The sequence below is a fragment of the Jaculus jaculus genome, chromosome 1, assembly GCF_020740685.1.
Source record: "Jaculus jaculus isolate mJacJac1 chromosome 1, mJacJac1.mat.Y.cur, whole genome shotgun sequence".
In the NCBI taxonomy this organism is placed as follows: Eukaryota; Metazoa; Chordata; class Mammalia; order Rodentia; family Dipodidae; genus Jaculus; species Jaculus jaculus.
In genome coordinates, this window is record NC_059102.1 from 212,281,589 (window position 1) to 212,293,433 (window position 11,845).

The following is an 11,845-nucleotide window of genomic DNA, read 5'->3' on the forward strand; positions in this document are numbered from 1 at the left end:
GTGCATGTATTAGGCACATGCATGCTATGGTGCCCATGTGGAGGTCAGAGGAAAACCTCAGGGTGTTTCTCCTCTTATTTGCCTTCTTTTGAGACAGGGTCTCTCTTGCTGTTGCTGCTAGAGCTGCAGAACCCCCCCCCCCCACCACCACCAGTCTTTTCCTCTCATTGCAGTAGGATTACATGCACATGCACCACGTTTTGCATGTAGCTGTTTTATGTGTGGGCTAAAGAAGATTGAACTTGGATTGGCAGGCTTGCATGCAAGTGTTTTTAACTGCTGAGCCAACTCCCCATCCTCAGAGAGACAATTTTATTTTAAGTTTTATTTATTTGTTTGTTTGCACATGCATGTGTGTGTATGCATGTGTGTGTGCATGTATGGGCTCACCAGGGTATCTTGCTTTTCATGGGTGGCTGGGGAGTTGAACACAGGTCAACCAGCAAGCTTTGCAAGCAAGCACTTTTAACCTCTGAGTCATCTCCCTTGCTCTTGCAGTTAGTGATTTTTAAGGACAATAAATTGTAGTCAGTGGCATATTGCTGATTTAATTATTAATATTATTGTTGTTAATGATTATGGTTATTTAACAGAAACCATTTATCCAAGGAAGTACAATTTGTTTGTAATTGTCATCTTCATTTTTCTTTCTACTTGTTGTTATGATAATTTTTGTCTTGGATATCCAAATTTTCTTGTCTATAAAATTTTCTGATTTTTGTACTTCAATATTTCTGGAACAAGATTAGTTACCTTTGGTCAATCTTTAATTTTGAATATGGTGAAAGATTGACTTGTCCAGCCTGATACAGTGGTGAATCCCAACACACAGGGAGCAGAGGCAGGATGATCATAGGTTGATAGCCAGCCTGATCTACACAGTGAGTTTCAGATATTCTTTTTTTTATATATATATATTGTTTTTTTGTTTGTTTGTTTGTTTTGTTTTGTTTTGTTTTGGTTTTTGGTTTTTTAAGGTAGGGTTTCACTCTAGTCCAGGCTGACCTGGAATTCACTATGTAGTCTCAGGGTGGCCTTGAACTCACAGCAGTCCTCCTATCTCTGCTTCCCGAGTGCTGGGATTAAAAGCATGCGCTACCACCTCTGGTGAGATATTCTTGAATCATACACTTTGTTATTTTATTTTTAAACATGGGCACAAGGCTACTATATATGGGGATCTGAAACTTGCCTACCTCTCACCAGACTGACCCAGTGTTCTGCATCTTTTCTTCTAATGACTGCAAAACAGTAACACAAGTTCCACCTTGGGTTTATAAAAGCCTCTCTATTTATTTATTTATTATTTATTTATTGATGTTGTTTTTTGTTTTTCAAGGTAGGGTCTACTTACCCTTCTCAGGTTCTGACATAGCAATCTGCCTACCTCTGCCTCCCATGTGCTAGGATTAAGGGTATGTACCACTACACATGGCAAGCTCCTCTTTTCTTCGGTAAACTTTTCAAAAGCAATTACTTATTTACTTACAAACAGAGACAGATAGAGAGAAAGAGAGACAGAGAGAATGGGTGCTTCAGGGCCCCTAGCCACTGCAAATGAACACAGATGTATGCACCACATTGTGCATCTAGCTTTACATGGATACTAGCGAGTCAAACCCAGGTCATTGGGCTTTGCAGGCAAGCATTTTAACTGATGAGCCATCTCTCCAGCTCCCTCTTTTTTTTGTTGTTAACTTTTTTTGTTTTGTTTTGTTTTTGAAGGTAGAGACTCACTGTTGCCCAGGCTAACCTGGAATTCACTGTATACTCTCAGGGTGGCCTCAAACTCAACAGGGATCCTTCTACCTTGACATGCTGAGTGCTGGGATTAAAGGTGTGCATCACCACACTCAGCTTTTTAAAAACTTTTATTGACAACTTCCATACATATAGACAATATGACTATAATCCCATCCCACAACTTTCCTTTTACCTTTTTCTTCTACTGAATCCCTTCTTCTTTCCAACTAGTGCCTCTTTTATTTTGATGTCATTATTTTCCCCTTCTATTATGTAGATCTTAATATGAAGTCAGGAATATCAAGGCCCTTTTGTGTCTGGGAGACTGTGTTGCAAAGTACTTCTCCCCTTCCTTTGGTTCTGATATTCTTTCCACCACCTCTTCTCCAATGATCTCTTGGAGGGTGTGATGGAGATGTCTCACTCAGTGCTGAACACTCTACTGTCATTTCTTCTCAGCACTTTGGTGAGTTTCATGTCTTTAAGCCCCTATTGATAAATATCTCCATGATAACAGTTGCACCACAGTATCTGTGAGAAGTGGCAGAGATTGGCTCAGGTCCCCTCCAAAATACCAAAATTAGAGAACCAGTCTCCTATATAAAATGGTAAAATATTTGCATGTAATCCATACCTATCTTTCTGCACACTTTAAATCCTCTCAATTACTTATACCAAAACATGCAAATGATATGTAAATAGCTGTCATATTGCAAAGAAAAATGTATGTGTTCAGTAAAGAAGTGATCATCCCACTCCTGACTACATACTTATAACATGAAAAATATTTTTTTTTTCTATCCTGAATTAGTTGAATTGGTAAATGAGAAACCTAACATGGAATGCCAATTGAATAGATATTGCTGTCAAGAATATCTTTGTGGGGGGGAGGTGCTGGGGAGACAGCTCAGCAATTAAAGGCACTTGCTTATAAAGTCTCCAGTAGTGACATAAACCCAAATGCACAAAGTGGCCCATATTCCTGGAGTTGGTTTTCAGTGTCAAGAAGCCCTGGAGTACCCATATACTCTCTTTTCTCTCAAATAAATAAACAAAAATATTAATTACAAAAAGCCAGGTGTGGTAACACAAACCTTCAATCCCAGCATTCAGGAGCCTCAGCTTCAGGATACTCCCACACTCACAGTAGGAAAGGGGACCCAGGCCAACATAGTTCCACTTGCCTCACTGAACAGGGACCTTTGCCCTGCTACCCCTGACCACGTGTGACCTTGGGCAGGCTCCACCCGCTGGCTGGCTGGAGCACAGGCTCCATTTGCCCTCCACAGGCTAGCTGCTGATCCCTGCTTGTGCAAGCTTAGCCTGCTCTCTCTGCCCATTTGCCCACTTACTGCTCGGGCTGCTGTCCATTCACACAAGAGCTCAGGAAAATTCCACCCATCCATGTGAGCTCAGGCTCACTCTGCCTGTCCACTTGCGCCAGCTCAGGTGCCAGCCCCTCCCTGTCTGCCCAGCTGGCTGACTGCTAATGTCCTCTTGCAGGTGAGCGCAGACTGCTTCTGCGTCCCAGTGTTCTGCCATTCAAGTTTAGGCTGCTTCGGTGCGTGGTGCTTCAGCATCCCTCCTAGTGCCAGCTCAGGCAGCTTTGGCACATCACCTTATAAGAGCTCAGGCTACTTTGGAACCCCTGCCAAGCAGGAGCTCAGGCTGCTTTAGCATTTCACTAAGTAAGCACTCAGACTGCTTGGCATCCACCTCAGGCTGCTTCAGCTTCACACTGTGCTTGAGCTCAAGCTGATCCACCCACCTACATGTTAGCTCAAGACCACTCAGCCCATTTGCTTGCCTGCCAGCTAGCCCAGGCCAGCTTCTCCAAGAGGCACTACTTCCCCTGCCCATTGAGACTACATTCCTACTCTCCCTGCCTATACACTGTGCTGGGCACACCATAGTACAAAAGAAATAACATAAAAAATGAAATGCAAGAAAATCCAGTTAGATCATCCAGTCCAACAATGAACATTTCTAATCAATACATAGAAGAGTCATTAGGATCAGAACACCAAAATGAAGCTATGAGCAATGCAACCCTGACCAAGCTACTTGTAGAACTTACAGAAAAGCAATGAAAGACCAATAATCATGTGGATGCTGCCATCACTAGACTAGACCTAATAGATAAGAAAGTGGAAGGAGTTCAAAGACAGGAATTCAAAGAGATATGAAGGAGAGTGAAAAAAAAAAGGACCTCAAAAATCAGCTGGTGATGCTAAATGAAGACAAGGAAATGCAAGGATGAATTCCAAGAATCATCAAGAAAACCAGAAAATGATGTGAAAAGAGAGCTTGACAGAGGGATGGAAACTATACATAGAAAAGAAGTAGAAAATGCAAACCTAATTGAACAAGTCCAAAACTCTCTGGAAGCTCTCAAGAATGGAGTCAGCCATGTGGAGGATAGAAACTCTGATCTGGAAGACAAGATGGAAGAAACAGTTCAAGAATTCAAAAGTTTCAATAAGTTCAAAAATTTCTGTGAACAGAACATGAGGAAATTGTGGGATACCCTTAAACGACCTAATATCAGGATCACTGGAATACCAGAAAAGAAGAAATTCAGACCAAAGGTATGGAGAACTTATTTAACAAAATAATCAAAGAAAACTTCCCCACTTTCTCAAAAGAAAGGCCCATCAAGACATCAAGATACAAGAAGGTAACAGAACTCCAAACTGATTGGACCAAAGGAGAAACTCTCCAAGACATATTGTCATTAAGACTAAACATTGACACCAAAGAGAAAATCCTAAAAGCAGCTAGAGAAAAACAGCACATTACTTTTAAAGGTAGTCCTTTCTTAATTAGTTCAGACTTCTTAATGGAAACCCTGAAAGCCAGGAGGGCCTGAATGAAACCCTACAAAGTTTAAGAACCTATGGCTTATACCCCAAACTACTCTACCCAGAAAAAGTATCCCTCATAATAGATGGTGAAAGAAAAACTTTCCATGACAAAACTCAGCTTTACAATTACATGAACACAAAACCAAACCTCCAGAGAGTATTTCAGGAAATTCTCCACATAGAGGAATCAAATAATCAAACTCAAATACCTACAAGAAGCAGATCACAATATCCAAACTCAGAGAAAGCACAAAAAACTTCAAAGTCCATGAAAACACCAAACCACATACACCAACACAATATGGCAGAGATCAAATCAAACCTCACAGTCATTAACTTAAATATTAATAACCTTAATTCACCCATCAAGAGACACAAGCTAAGAGGATGGATCACAAAATTAGACCCCTAAATCTGTTGTCTTCAAGAAACCCATCTCACCACTAAAGACCGACACCTCAAGGTGAAAGAGTGGAAAAAAAAAAAGAGGGAAAAAAAAGAAGAATGCATAGCTATATTAATATCAGATAAAATAGACTTCAAACCAAAAATAATCAAAAAAGACAAAGAAGGCTACTTTCTGCTTATCAAGGAAATGATCCATCAAGAGGATATTGCAATAATAAATTTGTATGCACCAAACACATGGGCACCACAGTTCATAAAGCAAAACCTACTTGACAATAAAACAGAATTAACCACTAACACCATCATAGTTGGGGACTTCAATACACCATTATCAGTAATAGACAGATCATCCAAACAGAAACTCAACAGAGAAGTAATAGAGCTCAACAAAACCATAGATCACTTAGACCTAACAAACATCTACAGAACATTCCATCCCAAGTCCACAGACTACTCATTCTTCTCAGCAGCCCATGGGACATTCTCGAAAATAGATAATAGGCTGGGTCACAAAGACTGCCTCCATATATTTAAGAAGATTGGCATAATTCCCTGCATGATATCAGATCACAATGTTATATTGCTAGAAATTAACAACAAAAGACCCACCAAGAATCACATCAGTGCCTAGAAACTGAAAAGAACACTTTTAAACAATAAATGGATAGTGGAAGAAATAAAAAATGAAATTTCACATTTCGAGAAATGAATAACGATGAGAACATATAGTACCAAAACTTAAGGGACACAAGGCATCCTCAGGGGAAAATTCATAGCAATAAATGCCTTCATAACAAAGACAGAGAGATTCCAAATCAATAACCTAATCATCCACCTAAAGGCACTGGAAAAGCAAGAAAAATCCAACCTAAAAAGCTCCAGAAGGAAAGAAATAATTAAAATCAGGGCAGAAATTAATGAATTGAAAACTAAGAAAATTGACAAAACAAAGAGCTGGTTCTTTGAAAAAATAAACAAGATTGAAAAACCCCTGGCCAATTTGATCAAGCAAAAAAAAAAAAAGAGATGGGCTGGAGAGATGGCTTAGTGGTTAAGCGCTTGCCTGTGAAGCCTAAGAACCCTGGTTCGAGGCTTGGTTCCCCAGGACCCACATTAGCAAGATGCACAAGAGGGCGCACACATCTGGAGTTGGTTTGCAGTGGCTGGAGGCCCTGGCGTGCCCGTTCTCTCTTTCTCTCTCTCTCTCTCTCTCTCTCTCTCTGCCTCTTTCTCTCTCTGTTACTCTCAAATAAATAAAAATAAACAAAAAAAATTAAAAAAAATAAAATAAAAAAGAGATGCTTCAAATTAACAAAATTAGAAATGAAAAATGGGAAATCACAACTGACATAAGTGAAATTGGGAGAATCATCAGGACTCATTTCAGAAACCTCTACTCCACAAAACTGGATAATGTGGAGGACGTGGTTAAATTTGTGGACACATACCATCTATCAAAGCTAAACTCAGAGCAGATTAATCTCCTAAACAAACCCATCATACTCATTGATATTGAAAAAGTAATAAAAAGCCTCCCAAAAAGAAAATTCCAGGACCAGATGGTGTCTCAGATGAATTCTATCAAACCTTCATGGAGGAACTCAAACCAATCTTCCTCAAACTGTGCCATACAATGGAGAACAAGGAAAGCTACCCAACTCCTTCTGTGAAGCTTGTATCACTCTAATTCCAAAACCAGGCATAGATGCTACAAGAAAAGAAAACCAACAGACTATTTCCCTGATGAACTTAGATGCAAAGATCCTGACCAAAATCCTTGCAAACTGAGTCCAACAGCACATCAAAAGCATTATCCACCTTGATCAAGTGGGATTCATCCCAGGAACACAGGGGTGGTTCAACATATGGAAATCTGTCAATGTAATACACCACATAAACAAGGTTAAACACAAAAACCACATGATCATTTGAATAGATGCAGAAAAGATGTCTGACAAAATACAACATCACTTCATGATCAAAACATTGGAGAAAATTGGCATGGTTGGTTCATATCTTAACATAATAAAAGCAATATACAAAGGCCCTAAGGCTCAAATACTTAGTGGAGAGAGACTGGAGGAATTCCCATTGAGATCAGGAACAAAACAGGTTTGTCCACTCTCACCTCTGCTCTTCAATATAGTACTGGAAGTCCTAGCTCAAGCAATAAGACGGGAAAAAGTAATAAAAAGGATACAATTTGGAAAGGAATAAGTTAAGTTAGTTCTATTTGCTGATGAAATGATTGTATACATAAGAGACCCGAGATACTTCATCTCAAAACTCCTGAAGGTGATTAACTCCTATAGCAAAGTAGCAGGATACAAAATCAATGCACAAAAATCAGTAGCCTTTCTATATGCAAATGACAAAGGTACAGAGAAAGAAATAAGGGACATAGTCTGATTTTCCAGAGCAACAACAACAACAACAAAAAACCTTGGAATAATATTAACCAAGGAAGTGAAAGATCTATACAACAAAAACATAAAAACACTCAAAAAAGAAACTGAGGAGGACTTGAAAAAATGGAAAAACCTCCCATGCTCCTGGATAGGCAGAATTAACATTGTGAAGATGGCAATCCTACCAAAGGCAATATATGGATTTAATGCTAATAAAAATCCCAACATTGTTCTTCACAGAGATAGAAAAAATAATCTCAAATTTTATATGGAAAGGCAAAAGGCCTCAGATATCCTCAGCAAAAGAAATACCTCTGGAGGCATCACCATACCTGATCTAAGGCTACACTACAAAGCCATACTAATAAAAACAGCATGGTACTGGCATAAAAACAGGAATATTGACCAATGGAATAGAATTGAGGACCCGAACTTTGGGTCAAGCAACTACAGCTACTTGATATTTGACAAAGGCCCTAACAATACAGGTTGGAAAAAGACAGAAACTTCAACAAATGGTGCTGTACAAACTGGATAACTATATGCAGGAAATTGAAACTTGATCCACACATCTCACCATGCACTATACTCAAGTCAGAATGGATCAAAGACCTCAGTATAAGACCAGAAAGTTGGCTACTACTGGAAGAAAATACAGGAAGAACTTTCCATGATACAGGAATGAAAAAAGACTTCCTGAACAAAACCCCAGTAGCTCACAATCTTAAACAGTCACTCAACCAATGGAATCACATGAAACTGAAGAGTTTCTTTACAGACAAGCATACAATAACCAAAGCCAATAGATTACCCACAGAATGGGAGAAAATATTTGCTGATTATCCAACTGACAGAGGCCTACTCTCTATAATCTACAAAGAACTCAAAAACCTAAACAAAAAGAAGTCAAACACCCCACTCACAAAATGGGGCAAACTGCTGGACAGGCAGTTCACAGAGGAAGAAATACAAATGGCAAACACACACTTAAGAAAATGTTCATCATCCCTAATCATCAGGGAAATGCAAATTAAAACAATGATGAGATTCCATCTTACCCCTGTAAGGATAGCCAACTTCAAAATATGAAATGAAAATAAATGCTGGCGAGGATGTGGAGAAATAGGAACGCTCATCCACTACAAGGTTTCCTAAAAGAAAGACAGATTTCTGTCAGAATACTTGATGACCCACCAAAGGTTAGTGGTAAGACCCTACTGCTGAAGACACCGTATGTGGTTGACATGTAAAATGGAATGACATGGCTGGAAGCTGGGAGAGAGTCAGTCCCCATACAGTCAGCACATCTGGTGCTAGAAGGTGCTACATGGACGACTGGGGGAAAATGACCAGTATCTGTCCAAGCTACTCATGGTCCAACCTACTTAGTAGCAAATAACCTGTTGCGATGCTCACATAAGCGCAGTAGTTGCACACAGCCATGGAGGGGAACCAACTGCTCTTGACTTGGCTAACTGATCCCCTCAGTGGAACAGGACGCATAGCTGGAGCTGGAAAACAAGTAAAGATTGTATGAAAACATTAGCCTGCTCTCCATTATCAAACTACCAACAATCGTGGGCTACAAGATGGCCTACACCTATCAAATTCTCTATAAAATAATAAGGGTTATCCCATTTGTCTGGTGCTAACTTTGTTCTCCATTGGAGAATCTGCTTCTCTTTTTCAGATAGACACAGATCCTAAGAAGAGAACCACCCCATCATACCTCAAAAGGGACTCAGCTGAAGCTAAGAATAATTGGCAAAACAAGCAAGGGTGCTGTTTTCTTGGTGAACTGGTTACCAGCACAAGGGTGAAGGAGATCGACACAGAAAACAATCAACTCCTACCAAATCAGATATCCAGAGACTCAGAGGCCCCCAACACCTCATCACTGAAGCAGGCCAAAAATGAACCCAACATGGCTCAGGGAAATTTTGCAGAAGAATGGGCAGAAAGAATGTCAGTGCCACGTGTTCAGTTATGATACGCACAGACATTTTTCTTACCCATAACTGTGGGCTAACTCCACAATGCATGACACACACACCACAACAAGGAGGGGTCAGGGAGAGGGGAAAGGACATGGATGAGCCTAACAATGGTACCAACTTGACTGTATTTGCTGAGTACAAAACTAATTAATAAAAGTAAAATTAAGATAAATTTAAAAAAATCTCCCCTAAAAGATATGTCTGAGAGGTACACCACAGTGAAAAGCTTGTGATTTATTTTGTATTGATTTAAACAAGTGTCACCTTATGTCAAAAAACAAAAACACACTCATCTATAGGGTATGTCATAAAGAAATGGGTATTAGTGTAAAAGCATGCCTGCTTGTGCAACTTGTGCCTATAGATGATTAATGAAAAAATTAATAAAATAATCTATTATCTGTTGTGCTTGAACAAAAATGAAAGGCTAGGAAAGCAAAGCTTCGTTTTTAAGGAAAACACTAACTAATACTTTCTTAAAAGTTAAATTTCCAACCTGGGCATGGTAGTTTACATGTTTAATCCTGGCATTTGGGTCGCTGGGACAGAAGAATTGCTGTGAGGTCCAAGCCAGTCTGAGATAAATAGGGTAAGACCCAGTCTCAAAACAAAGCAAATTAATTAAATGACATTAAATAGTCACCTTATAGCATAACTGGTTCTCACAAGAACCACTCATTAGGTACAATCTGAGAGCCAAATGACTTGGAGAGGAATATTCATACAAAAATTCACAACTCAACATAGCTCCTGGTTTTACAACGCTAAGAGTATATTTTAATGGCACAATCTAGAAGCCACCATTTTAACCAAATGTTTGGCATCCTGCTATCAAGACAAACCCATAAGTTCCTGATGTGAGGAGGTGAGGACATACATTTACCCACATGGCACTCAGGTCAGGTTAGGAATGTTGTTCCTGCATCTGTAAGAGTCAGGTTGAGAGATATTCGTCAAAACAAGTGCTCTTTAAAAAAAAAATTAAAGTCTTTTTGTTCTGTTTTTTTGTTTTTTCTTGTTTTCCATCAGCCTTCCAGGAAGATGGCGGACATTCAGACTGAACAAGCCTGTCGTCTTCCCAAACCAGAAGAGGGTGCTGCTGGGAGAAACTGGCCAAGAGAACTCACCTGGTCCTGCAGGAGGATCGGCCTTGTCACTCATGCCCGAAGAGGCCATGGAGGACACCTACGTAGACAAGAAATGCCCTTCACTGGTAATGTCTCCATCCGAGGACAGACCGGTCTGGAGGGGTGACCAAGATGAAGATGCAGAGGACCAGTGTCATCCTCCGGAACTGTCTCCATTACACGGGCGAGTACAATGGTTCTGAGAAGGGCCACAAGAACATGTCCGTGCATCTGTGCCCCTGCTTCAGGCATGCGCAGACCGGCGACATCGTGACAATGGGCGAGCACAGGCCCCCGAGAAAGACTGTGCACGTCCGGGTGTTCAAAATCTCCAAGGCCGGGGGGCACCAAAGAACAGTTCTAGAAATTCTGAGACTGGGTATGGGCTGACTCCCCGAACAAAATAAAGCTTTCTACACACACGCGTGCATGCGCGCACACACACACGTAAAACTGAGTATGATGGTGCAATGCTCTTGAGTTAAAGATCAGCCTGGGCTACATAATGAGTTCCAGACCAGCCTGCACTAACATAGCAGCTACCATATCAATAGATTAGTGTTTAAGGTATTTTTTAGAAGTCTGGACAGCTATTCTAAACTTTAAAATACATAAAGCTCGGCGTGGTGATGCATGTCTTTAATTACAACACTCAGGAGGCTGAGATAGGATAGCCATGGGTTTCAGGCTAGCCTGGGTTACAAAAGGAGTTCCAGGTCAGCCTGGCCTAGAGTGAGACTGCTTCAATTTTTTTTAAAAGTAAAAAATGAAAAGACTTAGCAAATAAATATGACATATTTGCCTTAATTAAATTCTGATCTAAGTACTAAAATGACAACTTAGTTGCATTAGGACCAATAGGGAAATTTAAAAGTTTCTGTGTATCTGACAAACATATTACTGCAGATATTCCCTGAACATGAATCCTTCAATTTGATTTTAGTTAAAAAGAAATTTACTGGTATTACTCACTGAAGTATTTAGGAGGCAAAATTTTAGGTGGCAGCTAATGTTCAGATGGTTCACACATATTAAAGACTGATTTGCATATACATATGAATCCAAGTATTTTTTTTTTATGTTAGTAGATGTATGTATGCTTGTACAGAGAAGGAGAGAGAGAGGGAGTGGAAGGAGAGAAAGTAGCGAGACAAAATGACTGATGAAACTAGATGTAAGCTGGAAAGATGAGTCAGTGGTTAAAGGCACTTGCTTGCCAAACCTGATAGCTGTGGTTAGATTCCGCAGTACCTATGGAAAGCCAGATGTACAAAGTGGCCCATGAGACTGGAGTTTGT

At 40.0% G+C, this 11,845-nt stretch overlaps 1 pseudogene; it reads left to right on the plus strand.

Annotated features, from left to right (window-relative positions):
- The first annotated feature begins 1,090 nt into the window (after positions 1-1,090).
- LOC101595869 lies at positions 1,091-10,937 on the plus strand (annotated as a pseudogene).
- The last annotated feature ends 908 nt before the right edge of the window (positions 10,938-11,845 follow it).